This window comes from Pristis pectinata, chromosome 16 (assembly GCF_009764475.1).
Source record: "Pristis pectinata isolate sPriPec2 chromosome 16, sPriPec2.1.pri, whole genome shotgun sequence".
In the NCBI taxonomy this organism is placed as follows: domain Eukaryota; kingdom Metazoa; phylum Chordata; class Chondrichthyes; order Rhinopristiformes; family Pristidae; genus Pristis; species Pristis pectinata.
Window position 1 is genome coordinate 44,938,104 of NC_067420.1, and position 12,728 is coordinate 44,950,831.

Here is a 12,728-nt window from a genome sequence, read left to right on the forward strand (position 1 = left end):
AAGTACATCTTTTTGCGTAGTGTTCTAGGGGCAGCCCCCAAGTGTCGCCACGCTTCCCGGCACCAACATAGCATGCCCACAACTTCTTAACCTGTACGCCTTTGGAATGTGGGAGGAAACCAGAGCACCCGGAGGAAACCCCATACAGACACGGGGTGAATGTACAAACTCCTTACAGACAGTGGCCAGATTTGAACCCAGGTCACTGGCACTGTAAAGCGTTAGACTAACCGCTACACTACATGCCTGCCCTATTTCAAGTGACATACAGCATGGGACCCAGCACCAATCCCTGTGTCACAGGCCTCGAAACTTAAAAACAACCCTCCACTTCCACCCTCTGACTCCTTCAACCACCAATTTTTTTATCCAACTGGTTAGCTCACCCTGGATCACATGTGATCTATCCTTCCAAACCAGTCTACCAGTGGGACCTTGTCAAAACCCTTGCTAAAGTTCATGTTAACAGGGTCCCACATGGCAGACTGGTAACTAAACAGTAGACTAATTACAAAAAAAATTAAAAGACAAAAAAATTTAAGAAACAAGTAGGAAATTCAGCAGTTCTGTGTTCTGAACTCACAGATCAGTGACAGGCCAAGAGAATTGTAGCCCTGTATATTTCATCATATTTTTGATGTTTTATTTAACAATCTTTCAGATTTTCATTTTGTTTACATTTGGCCAAATGTGTTCCATATACTTCTATGACAACAGTAATGCCTTAAATCAGAGGTTTCCAACCTGTGGTCCGCAGCGTGTTGCCGGGGGTCCGCGAGCAAGCCAAGAAAAAAATGGAAAAGCGACCTGTTACAAAGACATAGCTTACTTGCTTGCTTCAGTTTTCCACTATTCAGAAAATCGGCCATATCTATTCTATCTGTTATAGGCGACAATCTTAGAGACTTAGACGGTGTTCCCTTCTGGTAAGCTGCCGCTTAATATTCGATTTGTGTAGTCAGAGTAGTCAGTAGTGTTCATTACTCACTACTATTCTGTTGTGCACTGTAGTGTCAGCGAGACTGAGTGACGTTGTTGGTGTGCCTTAATAATAATGCTTATTTACGCCACAGTGATGTCACTGTTAAACGAAAAGTGTGCAAGCGTGTAAATTTTAGATTAGCTTTGATAATTTTGTTTATCAGTAAAAGTAATTAAACTGTCCAGTGTGTATTGCTGAGTATGGAGAAATTTCTGAAGAGAAAAGCTGACCAGAAACCGGAAGATTCTGATGACGAAGGGGATAAGGGTGACCGAAAGAGAAAAAAACACAGGTACGATCCAGAATACATTTCATATGGCTTCATCATAGTGGGGACAAATGTGGACCAACCTCTCTATGTTGTGTGTTTGCAAACACTGTCCAATGATCAAGTTGGATAAGTCGCCGCGACCGGATGTGATGTACCCCAGGCTGCTGTGGGAGGCGAGGGAAGAGATTGCAGAGCCTCTGACGATGATCTTTGCATCGTCGATGAAGACGGGAGAGGTTCCGGAAGATTGGAGGGTTGCGGATGTTGTTCCCTTATTCAAGAAAGGGAGTAGGGATAGAATTATAGACCAGTGAGCCTTACAGTGGTTGGTAAGCTAATGGAGAAGATCCTAAGAGGCAGGATTTATGAACATTTGGAGAGGTATAATATGATTAGGAATAGTTAGCATGGCTTTGTCAAGGGCAGGTCCTGCCTTACGAGCCTGACTGAATTTTTTGAGGATGTGACTAAACACATCGATGAAGGGGAGAGCAGTAGACGTAGTGTATATGGATTTCAGCAAGGCATTTGACAAGGTACCCCATGCAAGGCTTATTGAGAAAGTAAGGAGGCATGGGATCCAAGGGGATATTGCAGTGTGATTCAGAACTGGCTGGCCCACAGAAGGCAAAGAGTGGTTGTTGAAGGGTCGTATTCTGAGTGGAGGTCGGTGACCAGTGGTGTACCTCAGGGGTCTGTACTGGGACCCTTACTCTTTGTGATTTTTATAAACAACCTGGATGCAGAAGCGGAGGGGTGGGTTAGTAAGTCTGCAGATGACACAAAGGTTAGGGGTGTTGTGGATAGTTTGGAGGGCTGTCAGAGGTTACAGAGGGACATAGATAGGATGCAAAGTTGGGCTGAGAAGTGGCAGATGGAGTTCAACCCGGATAAGTGTGAAGTGGTTCATTTTGGTAGGTCAAATATGATGGCAGAATATAGTCTTAATGGTAGGACTCGTGGAGGGATCAGAGGGAACTTGGGGTCGGAGTCCATAGGACACTCAAAGCGGCTGCACAGGTTGATTCTGTGGTTAAGAAGGCATATGGTGTATTGTCCTTCATCGATCGGGAAATTGAATTTAGGAGCCAAGAGGTATTGTTACAGCTATATAGGGCCCTGGTCAGACCCCACGGAGTACTGTGCTCAGTTCTGGTCACCTCACCACAGGAAGGATGTGGAAGCCATAGAAAGGGTTGCAGAGGAGATTACAAGGATGCTGCCTGAAATGCAGAGCATGCCTTATGAAAGCAGGTTGAGGGAACTCCGCCTTTTCTCCTTGGAGCGACAGAGGATGAGGGGGGGACCTGATCAAGATGATGAGAGGTATTGATCGGGTAGATAGTCAGAGGCTTTTCCCCAGGGCCGAAATGGTGGCCACAAGAGAACATAGGTTTAAGGTGCTGGGGAGTAGGTATAGAGGAGATGTCAGGGGTAAGTTTTTTACTCAGATAGTGGTGAGTGTGTGGAATGGGCTGCCGGCAATGGTGATGGAGGCGGTTACGATAGGGGTCTTTTTTTAATTTTACTTACAGCGTGGTAACAGGGCCCTTCTGGCCCAACGAGTCCGCACTGCCCATTTTAAACCCAAATTAACCTACCCATACGTCTTTGCAATGTGGGAGGAAACCGGAGCACCCAGAGGAAACCCACGCAGACACAGGAGAACATACAAACTCCTTACAGACAGCAACGGGAATCGAACCCTGATCGCTGGCGATGTAATAGCATCGCGTTAACCGCTATGCTACCGTGCCGCTGTTGGATAGGTACATGGAGCTGAGAAAAATAGAGGGGCTATGGGTAAGTCTATTAATTTCTAGGGTAGGGACATGTTTGGCACAGCTTTGTGGACTGAATGGCCTGAATTGTGCTGTAGTTTTTTCTATGTTTCTATGAAACCAGCAAAATTGAAGCGCCATTTAACAACAGTGCATCCAGATATGCCAGTAAGCCGAAGGAATATTTTGAGTGGCAAAAGGAGCTGTACAGCTTAAATCTATCATTGCAAGGACCTGGCTCAAATGTTCTGAAAAAACGCATGACAAAATCAATGCCTTCCCAGAAAAAAAACTCCGTATCTGGAAGGGAAGATGTGAGCAAGGCGTATATGATATGTTTCTGTTGCTGGCTGACTTTCTGACAGTGAACGAGACCTAAGACAGAGGCCATTGCGAGCACCGTTTTGAACCATATTCAACAGCTGTCACATTATTTCCATGAGTATTTCGGCGACAGTGACACGAGCATGTTTACTTGGATTCGAAATCCATTTGAATGCACGCTTACTCATTTAACTGGACGTGAACAAGAAGAATTGGCTAAACTGTCATCTGACAGGACTTTGCGCTTGCAGTTCAACTGAACGTCACTGTTGCCGTTCTGGATAGCATGTTCCCAGGAGTATCCACTGCTGTCCGGCAAAGCCGTCAATGTTCTGTTACCATTTCCATCCACTTACTTGTGCGAAATAGCACTTTCTGCAGTCACTGCCATGAAAACCAAATACAGATCAAGACTGAATATTGAGGATGGCATACGCGTATGTTGTCGCACATACCACCACGTTTGGACAAACTCTGCAGTGCAAGACAGGCACAACCTTCACATTGAACTGAACACTGAAAGACAACCGCTGGTAATTATCGGTGATTGAAATAGTCACTATTTCAATAGGGCCTATGTGCAGTAATTTAAGTGTTGTATGCACGAATTATCAATTGTTTGATTTTGTGGGCTTTGGGGTTTCACCATCTAACAAGGACATGTTCTGGGGGGGCTGCAGCATGAAAAAGGTTGAAACCACTGCCTTAAATGACTAACTATGTCATCTAGAGGCAGAACTACTCTGAGAAGTTCCTTCAATTATCCTTCATGCATCAGTGAGCACCAGGATAAAGAATAATGCAAATTAACATGCAGCTGGAGAGATGATGCAGAGGCAGCTTATGGCATCGGCATAAACTGGTAGACATTCTTTAGACATTCAGAAAAAGAAGCAATACACACACATAGGTGATATGGTCTGGTTGTGCCAAAATTAACATTTGCCTTATTATCCATTTTAAGAGAATTTGGCCATGTGCCCAAGTGATGTCATCATATTGTTCAATCTGCATTCCAATCATTCAACATAAGGCAAATTATTTGTAAATTTCAAAATTATTTACTCATATTACATTAAATGCCATCAGGACATGTCTTTCTCTACATTCACTGTACCATCAATTCAATTCATCATGCCACAATGCATCAATGCCATTTATGTTTCCTCCTTAAACAATGAACCTGTGAAGCATTTGAGAGGCTGCTACATAGGCCCAGCCCCTCAGTGTTTAGTGGTGGCAGGACCCTAGGTTATGGCCCTTCCCCATAGAGCCTTTGCAATGTCTGCACTGAGCTTCAGTGTATCCCTTAGCACATATTCCTGCAGCTTGGAATGTACCAAATTGGCAACATTCACTTGTGGACATCACCTTACAATGCAAGACCAGCAGATTTTGGGCAGACCAAAATGCGTCTTTCGCTGAGCTGATGATCTTCTTGGCAGCAGTTGATGTTTGTCTCAGTATGCATCGCCAGGAACAGTCCATAGATCACAGAATCCTCTAGATCAGAGGTGTAGCTGACATCTGGGTAGATCAGCCGCAATCAGGCAGTCAGCACAGAATGTCCCAGAAGCCCTGTGGGAGAAGGAGATGGTGGATCCTGTGGGATTTTTTTTCCCTTAGCAGACTATCCAAAGCAATTGGTTGGCAGAGGGGCCAGGTGGCCTACTCCTGCTCCTATTTTCTTGTGTTGTTCTGTTCTGTTATGCAGCTGCTCAGGATGAACCTCAGCAATCATTTTCCACATTTTCTTTGCAAACACACAGTTGATGAGGAGGTGGATAATTATCTTTTCTGCACTGCAGCCAGCTCAAAGGCAGCATACGGTGGGAACAAAACTTCAGTATTGCAGGCAGGAACTGCCAGCCAAGTGAGGTCTTGGTGCTTGTTTGAGGCATTCTGCGAAATGCTTTGGTTAGTCTGTGGTGGGTAAGCTATTAGAAAGGATTCTAAGAGATAGGATTTATGAACACCTTGAGAATCATGGACTGATTAGGGACAGCCAGCATGGCTTTGTGAAGGGAAGATCTTGCCTCACAAGCCTGATAGAGTTCTTTGAGGAGGTGACCAGGAAGATTGACGAGGGCAGTGTGGGGGATGTGGTTTACATGGATTTTAGTAAGGCATTTGATAAGGTTCCTCATGGTAGGCTTCTTCAGAAGGTCAGAGGCCAAGGGATCCAAGGAAGCTTGGCTGTGTGGATTAGGAATTGGCTTGCATGTAGAAAGCAGAGGGTTGTGGTGGAAGGAGTGCCCTCGGATTGGAAGGCAGTGACTAGTGGTGTCCCGCAGGGATCGGTTCTGGGATCTCTACTTTTTGTGATATTTATAGATGACTTAGATGAGGGGGTGGAGGGCTGGGTTAGTAAGTTTGCGGACGACACTAAGGTAGGCGGTGTTGTGGATAGTGTGGAGGGCTGTCGGAGCTTACAGAGGGATATTGATAGGATGCAGAGCTGGGCTGACAAGTGGCAGATGGAGTTCAATCCGGAGAAGTGTGAGGTGGTACACTTTGGAAGGACAAACTCCAGGGCAGAGTACAGGGTAAACGGCAAGGTACTTGGCAGTGTGGAGGAGCAGAGGGATCTGGGGGTTCATATTCACAGTTCATTGAAAGTTGCCTCACAGGTGGAAAGAGCAGTTAAGAAGGCCAATGGGATGTTGGCTTTCATAAATCGCGGGATTGAGTTTAAGAGCCGCGAGGTGATGATGCAGCTTTACAAAACTCTAGTTAGGCCACACTTAGAGTACTGTGTTCAGTTCTGGTCGCCTCATTATAGGAAGGATGTGGAGGCATTGGAGAGGGTGCAGAGGAGATTTACCAGGATGCTGCCTGGATTGGAGAGTATTGAATATGAGGAGAGGCTTAAGGTGCTAGGGCTTTATTCACTGGAAAGGAGGAGGATGAGAGGAGACATGATAGAGGTATATAAAATATTGAGAGGAATAGATAGAGTAGACAGTCAGCGTCTCCTTCCCAGGGCACCAATGCTCAAGACGAGAGGTCATGGCTTTAAGGTTATGGGTGGGAGGTTCAAGGGAGATGTCAGAGGGAGGTTTTTCACCCAAAGAGTGGTTGGTGCATGGAATGCACTGCCTGGGGTGGTGGTGGAGACAGATACATTGAACAGGTTCAAGAGCTTGTTGGATAGGCATATGGAGGAACGTGAGATAGAGGGATATGCGGGAGGAAGGGGTCTGATGGACGGCATGACACGGTGGGCCGAAGGGCCTGTTTTGTGCTGTATGGTTCTATGGTTTAAAGGGGAAAAAAAATCCCACAGGAGCCACCATCTCCTTCTCCCACAGGGCTTCTGGGACATTCTGTGCTGACTGCCTGATGGACCCGTGGTCAAAGGTGTTTATTTGCTGAAGCTTTTTTTTAAACAACAGGTAGTGCAGCAAGGTTCAACTGAATGGAACAATGCGTGGCAACAAAGCCAGACCTATCCTTCGCAACTCCAGGGACTCATAGAATCACAGCACTCAGTGTTTGTATACTCAGGTTATGCACAGCTTGAGGCAGCTACAGACTAAGTTGGCCATTAGGGCTACATTTTCCCTATTTCTCTGGAGACCTCTACATCTCGGCCCAATGGACGTGAACCATTCTGGATCTCCAGATGAATTAAAAGATGGCATAGGCAACTATCACAGCACAGTAGTGGGGTATTTAGAGCAAATCTCAATGGTTTCTCAAAAGCAATCAACAATGAGATGTTTGTTTCTAGGCAATGAATCACTCCATGAGGCCCTCTATTGCATTTCAGCATCAAAGTTGGGAATCAGAGCTTTTGTTTGGTCCTACATGGAGTTGTGGGATTTTAGCCTAATCTACAGGGATCAAGTCATTGAGCAATGAAATCTGAATCTTTGTGTTGACCCAGGAAATAAAAGCTTGGTAAACTCTTACACACAGTGACAGGTTGCATTGTGAAATGGAAAGCTAGTATTAACAACACTTAAGTCCACTCCAGATGACTGGCTCCTGATTCAATCACATATTCAGCCACCACATATCAGAACAACCTCCCAAATATCATATTTCCTCAAGCAATCCAAAAGCAAAATACTGCAGATGCTAGAAATCTGAAATAATATAGAAAATGCCAATACTCAGGTCAGGCAGAATCTGTGAAGCAATTAACAGGATTGTCATTTCTGGTTGATTATCTTTCATCAGGGCTGGGAAAACTTAGATATGAAAAAAGTTTTAAATTGCAGAAAAAGGGAGAAGGGGCAGAGGGGACAAAGGGAAGATCTGCAATATAGTGGAGGTTAAGAGAGAATGAATGACACAAAGTGCTGATGGTGCAAGTGTCTCAAGTGAGCTGTCACCACATGTCTGAAGGGGATGAATGAAATCTATACACCAGAAAAGAGAAAAGTAAAAGAAAACAAATGGAATACTGTAATTGTGAGATACTAGATTGGATGGCTGGTTATCAATATCCATTCCTGCTCTCATGGTAACTTCCCATGCAACCACAGGAGATACAATACCTGTCCTTTTATCTCCTCTCTTCCTGTCAGCTAGAGACAGAAACACTCCTTCCAGGTTAAATGGCAGTTAACCCGTAGTTCTTTAAGAGACATTTACTTTGGTGGCTTGTCCAGTATTCACCTCTTATCACAAGATGTTCCTGAAAGAAGTGGATTGTTGGCTATTTGAGGGCATTCATGAGATGACTATGCAGGTTACACATAAGATAAACTATGTAAAAACACGTGAACCAGATGGATTTTCACAATAATCTCTTCGTTTAACGATGAACATTAACTTTTGGTTCCAAAATTTATTCGATTACTTTAATTTAAAATTCCCGAGCTGGTCAAAACTGGTCTCTGGCATCAGTCTAATAACTTAATATAACAACATATTTTGATTTTTTTCAGATTCCAGTATCTGCAGTTTCTTGTGTCTCCAACTTAACATAATGCAGTGTTTTTTTTAATATAATTTAATCATTCATCAAGATGTGGACATCACTGGCAAGGCCAGAATTTACTGTCAATTCCTCAACGGTTTTCGAAAGGTGTTGCTAGGTCGTTTTAAGAGTAAACCACGACACTATGGGAAGGGAGTCACATTTCAGTCATACCACGTAAAGACAGTAAGTCTCCTCATCTGAAGGACATTAATGAACTAGATGGAATTCAAGACAATCCAATAGTTTTGTGGCCATTATTAAGTAGAATTATTTTGGTATTTCCAAAATGAAGTGTTTCATGCTGCCTGCCTTCACTCTCCAAATCTACACCTCTTTATTTAAGCTCAAAAACAAAAACGCGGTGCTGACACGATGCTCAATGGGAATGTCCAGGAGCCTGGCCCAAACATTGGTGGCCAGACTGAACACAAAAGAAATGAAATCAATTTTCTAATGCAAACTTCTCGGTACACCTATTGCCAACGGACAAAATATTACAGTGAAGCTGATGAGAACCATGATCCTACCTCCGAACTCCTCACCATCGCGCTTCCCGCTTCTTTCCTTTCACCTGCCAACAAAATGGCGGCCCATAACGTGCGCCGAGGCCGTTGAGCTGACGTAGCGTCCTGGCCGCGGCATTCGGGTGTTTCCGATGCCGTTCGGCAAAAAGCGGCCTTCCTCGGCCACGGCTCAGGCTCGTTTCTGACTGGTGGTTTGTCTTCTATGGTAACGGAACGAAAGGAGCGGCGGGGCGGGCGAATTGCGCCCGGGACATGTCAGCTCTCTGTAGCCGCACAGGTAATAAAGTCCCGTTTGATGGCGTGCACTGTTCCTTGTCACTCGCTTCGCTCCGAATGGCATCGTAAGTTGGCGGCCTCTCACTCCTTGCCGTCCCTTTGAGCATCGCGGCCTGTGATACAGGTAAAGCCTGGGGCTGCTCCAGTCACCTCCTTGCCGCTTTCCAAGCCTTCTTCCAGTAACTTATCCGAATCAGGTGTAGGAATTAAAACACAAACAAGACTATAAAAACGAAGGATGATACGTGAATATGAGCTGTTGTTAAACTACCAAGCTTCCTTTGTGTTTTACAGAATGCTTTGAGTTTTCAGCTTGATGTAATTGTTTTTCGAAAGCGAAATACTAGACAATTCGCTCTGGAATCTTTAAGCTCCGGCTGTAATCAGAACTGGATTTGTGAGGGGATGTAATTGTCTGGTAACTTATAAAATTAAAGTCAAACAAGTGGTGAGACTGAAGTTAGTTGATAAGGGGGTTAGGACCAACCCTTCCGCCTTCATGTTGTTTACAGCCACTTTGTTGTTTCTGTTGGCATTTTATGTTGCATATACTTTGAAAGGTACAGGGTGTTCATTATTAAAGAAGATAATTTTTTGCTTATTGAATGCAGAGTAATGATCATGGTTTACTGCAAAACAAGAGATTGACTTCTGTATTTAAAAAAAACTTTAAATTTAGTGTGCATTGGAGGACTAATTAGTTGATTGTCATACTTTATATTGGAAATACATAATACAATGTTTGAAATAATTTGGGGATTAGAAATCTCTTGGTGAGTGATGTGAAACCTGTTAACATAAAGGCAAAAACAAAAGATGAGTTGTCCTGGAATCTTGCCTTAAATTATTGCTGTAAGTGACCTCCATTGCTGAGTTCCATGTGCCATGAATATTTAGTGCTTGATTTAGTTCACTCCTGTAGTTTAGTTCAAGTCCTACTCTAGGATTAGGCAGTCCCAATTGAGCTGACACCCCAGTGCACTTCTGAAGGGATACTACTGCAACGTCAAAGGTACTATCATCTGGATGAGATGTTAATGTGACTAGAAGGCTGCTTCCGGTGAAGTTTAACAGGACTCAGAACTTATGCCTTTACCCTTTTATGCCACTCCTTAAAACCTTCCTCTCTGACCAGGTTTCTGATCACCTATACTAATCACAGAATTCTTGTGGCCACAGGTGGATAATAAAGGGAAAAGCATAAAGGGAAGGTTGACACTGTATATAACCCATATTGTCCAGAAACTGAGCTGATGCTGTCCAACGTGTCATTCTTTTGACACTTCCACAGTAATGATGACCCTGATCCCAGCATGAAATGGAAACGGTGTTGCATTCCTAGTTATTGTTAATTCCCTTATTTCACAATTCATTTGTGTCTAACGCTGAAGTAAGAAACAGAGATTGTTAAATTCAGGGTGGAGAACATTAATTTCAGGCACCTCCCTTGAACCAATTATATTAAACCTATGCCCTGTGGTATTTGACCTGTGTACTAAGGGAAACAGGTCCTTCCTGTTTACTCCACTAAGGCCCCTTGTGATTTCTTTTACCTCAGTTAAATTTCCCCTCAGCCTCCTCTCCAACCTATCCGATTTTTCCTCGTATCTAAAAATGTTTTCTCTCCTGAAAGCATCCATTTGAATCCTCTATGCACCTTCTACAATGCATTTACATCTTTCCTATAATATTGTGACTAGTATTGGTACTCTGTTCTTTAGGTTGTAACCTAACTCATTAGTTGTTTTAAAAACCTTTCCTGCTCTTGTATTCTATACCATGGCTAATAAAAGAAAGCGTTTTCAACCACCTGTCTACCTTCCTTGCTACCTTTACAGACCTGAGCCCAACTTTCAAAGGCCTCCTTATTCCTCCTCACATGAGTATCTTATCTATACAGATTGAAAATGATATGCCACTTCTCTGCCAATTGACCAGAACATTGCTACCCGCCTGTAGTCTAAAGTTTTCTTTCTCTCTGGTAGACACACAACTAATTTTTGTATCATTAAGAATTTGTATATCATGTCCCCTACATTTAAATCTAAATTGTAAATGTATATTAGGTACCTCTTCAGAATGTGGGAGGAAACCGGAGCACCCAGAGGAAACCACGCAGACACCGGAGAACGTACAAACTCCTTACAGACAGTGACAGGAATCGAACCCCGATTGCTGGCGCTGTAATAGCCTCGCGCTAACCGCTACGCTACTGTGCCGCCCTGTGCCAGCATGTACTGAGATCTCTGAAACCTCACACTAAACAATTTTGTAGTCACAGAAATATCTGTCAAATATTACCCTTTACTTCTTACCACTGAGCCAATTTTTAAATCCAATGTGCCTCCCTGCCTTGGATTGGAATAACTTTCTATGGCTTGATGTTAAATTTCATCTGAACTTTGACCTATTGAGCACCTTAGGATATTTTGCCTTGCTGTGTTGTTGTGTGAATATAAAAAGAGAGATGGCACTTCAAAAGTAACTTATTGTCTATGAAGCACTTTGAGAGATCCTCAAGGATGTGAGAGAGACAATGTAAATTCAAGTTCCTAATGATGAACATGCAAAACAAGGATTGTACAGTTACGGATTTTGGTCTTTCCCATTTTGTCGGACGAAGTAGAATGAGCTGTACAATTTTTAAATATAGTATTGGTGTCAAGGAAGAACTTTTAATTTTATTAATTCTTGGTAGGTGGCCATCGCTAATTACTAAAATGACTCACTAAGTCATTTCAAAAGGTAGTTGAGATTCAACTACCTTCTTGAGATTCACAGTACCTTAGAGGCTCTTCCACGATTTAATAAGATTGTGACTGAATATATACTTCACTTCTGCATATTCCCATAATCTCTTGATTTTTGTTTAGTGCCTAAAATTTTGTCTGCATTAATCTTGTATCACCACAGTGACTGAGCATTTGTGGCCCCCTGGAGTGGCAATTACAAAAGGAAAGATATTTCTCCTCCTCTAAGTCCTTTTCCTGAACTACCTCCTTTCTAAACTCTTCAGCCTAAGGAAATAGCTCTACCATCTACCCATGATATTGCTTTAATTCAGCGAAACATTTCCCTCTTCTCAATCTCATCCCGTAGGACAAACAACCCTGATATTTAGACCAGTTCAGATAAGGATTACTTTTTAAATGATAGTGAATGAACTTAATTTACAACAACAATCCCACAGTTTCAATGTTAGTTTTACTGATAATATATTTTAAAATAGAATTTGCATTCTCGAAGTGCTATGAGTGGATCTGAATTTGAAATCTCTGAATTAATAACCAGGTCACTAGACTACAAGCCATGTGGAATAACTATCACAGGTGATAATTTTAAGCATATTAAAAATGAAACCCATCACATATATAAAATTGTGAAAGAATTAATTTTATTCACTGGTAGCTTTGTTTAAATTGTTCCCAAAACAACCAATATGAAATTGTATTTATTTTGTAGTTATTCGGCAATATTTTTCCTTTAGTTAATGTCAGGAATTTATCATTCTATTGCTGCATGCTTGTGTAGGCTGAGTTTCTGTAATAAGCTTTTGGAACTGTAGCTCAGTCATTTTTAGTTCCCCTTTCATGCTTTGGTTTGTTTTCATGCAGTCCATTCCCACCAGTATAAACAA

General features: G+C 42.8%; 1 protein-coding gene across 9 annotated transcripts in view; it reads left to right on the forward strand.

The window, feature by feature from the left end:
• Positions 1-8,935: 8,935 nt before the first annotated feature.
• The window catches only part of ralgapb (Ral GTPase activating protein non-catalytic subunit beta), a 105,026-nt gene continuing 101,233 nt past the window's right edge, over positions 8,936-12,728 (forward strand). For 5 of the 9 annotated variants that reach the window (XM_052031332.1, XM_052031335.1, XM_052031336.1 and 2 more), the window contains exon 1: positions 8,958-9,092. The gene's annotated coding sequence lies outside the window, so the exon portion shown is untranslated. The other 4 variants (XM_052031333.1, XM_052031339.1, XM_052031340.1 and 1 more) reach the window with 3 other exon arrangements.